Source organism: Orycteropus afer, unplaced genomic scaffold (assembly GCF_000298275.1).
Source record: "Orycteropus afer afer isolate SDZICR_OR568_19922 unplaced genomic scaffold, OryAfe1.0 scaffold00697, whole genome shotgun sequence".
Taxonomy (NCBI): domain Eukaryota; kingdom Metazoa; phylum Chordata; class Mammalia; order Tubulidentata; family Orycteropodidae; genus Orycteropus; species Orycteropus afer.
The window spans coordinates 395,853-397,594 of record NW_006922284.1 but is presented as its reverse complement, the minus strand read 5'-3'; positions in this window follow the sequence as shown (position 1 = coordinate 397,594).

Below are 1,742 nucleotides of genomic sequence, written 5' to 3'. Positions count from 1 at the left end.
AGGGCTCCACGGGAGAAAGACCTGGAAATCTGCTCCTGTAAGGATTACAGCCAAGAAAATCCTATGGGGCAGCTCTACTCTGTCACATGGGATCACAGTCAACCCAATGGCCTCCAACAACAACAGCACCTGGAATAGGGCCTGTACGCAGGGCTGCTCAGTAATATGTGAGGAATAAATGCATGAATGATTGGAAATCATCTTAGAAAGCTTTTTACTCATGTATGTACTTCGTAAACAAATAATTGTTGAGTAGTTACTATGCACCATGCCTCTGGCAGGTGCTTGGGACACAACAGATTAATGAAATAAACAAAATATTATAACCCTCATGCAGCTTATAGCTTGGTTGAAGGAAACAGAATAAAGTACCGTAGTCTGCTGATGCTACATGCTATGGAGAAAATATACAACAAAGAAGGGAAACAGGAAATCCTGAGGATGGGTGGGGATGGATAAAAGGTCCCTGCAGTTTTAAAGAGGTGGTCAGGGAAGAGTTCACTGGGGGGAGGGGTCATGTGAAGAAGTTTATCAAGCAGGTAAGCATGTGAGCCACGTTTTGTTGTTGTTGTTATGTGCCGTGGAGTTGGACCCAACTCATAGCGACCCCCCCCCCTTGGGTTTCCAAGGCAGTATCACTACGGAAGTAGATTGCCCAACCTTCCTTCCGAGGAATGGCTGGTTAGTTTGAACTGCCAGCCTTCTGGGTAGCAGTCAAGTGCATTAGGCACTACTCTATCAGAGCTACTGAGCCACATAGTTACTGAGGAACAGAGTGGTCCAGGCAGAAGGAAGAGCATGTGTGAAGGCCCTACGGCAGGAGTGTGACCGGTGTGCTTCCAAAACAGCAAGAAGGCCGGCATGACTGGTATAGGATGAGGCAGAGGGAAACTACCAGCTGAGGGGCTCAGACAGTGACCTATCTCGTTGGGCACACTAGACGACCAGTTAGAACTTCGGCTTTTATTCTGAGAAAGGTAGAAACCCACTGATGTTGAGCAGAGGGGTGCCAGCATATGACTTAGTTTTTTTAAGAAATCCCTCCTGCCCATTGTGAGATATATTATTGAGGGAAAAGGCAGATGCCAGGGGAGGAGACTACTACAAATCAGGGATGATGGTGCTTTGACACTGGTGGTGACGCCGATTGCTGTGCTGAGAACTGGAAGGATTCTGAATGTATTTTCAAAGTCAGGAAGATAGCACATAAAGAAGACTGAATGCAGAAACTAATACAAAGGCGAAAGCCAAGAAAGGCTCTAAATTTTTGACCTGAGCAACGGGAAGAAGGGAGTTGACACCACTAGGTGTTTCAGATATTCCCAGGAGACCTACCAAAAAAGACAACATATATTCCAGGAAACAAATAACCTGGAGAATGTGTAGAGAAGAACATGCATGCACATTTTAGACAAGTGATTCTGCGGTTGGAAATCTGAGTACAGATATATTTGAGTAATTCCGTGTTGGAGCTACTTCAAAAAAATAAAAAATCCCCACCTTGCTCTTTCTACAATGAAAGAAATGCTCTCTTGTTTTATGTAGAATATTTAGAAATCCAAATGTTCTAAATGAATGCAAGTTGTTTGAATGACTTAGATTGAAAGTTCAGAAATGTGTGACTCATTCCTTTGCTATCTTCTAAAATAACTCTGAGGAGCTCTGGTAGCATAGTGGCTAAGACACTTGCCTGCTAACCAGACGGCTGGCGGTTCAAACCCACCAGCCACTCCTCGGAAGGA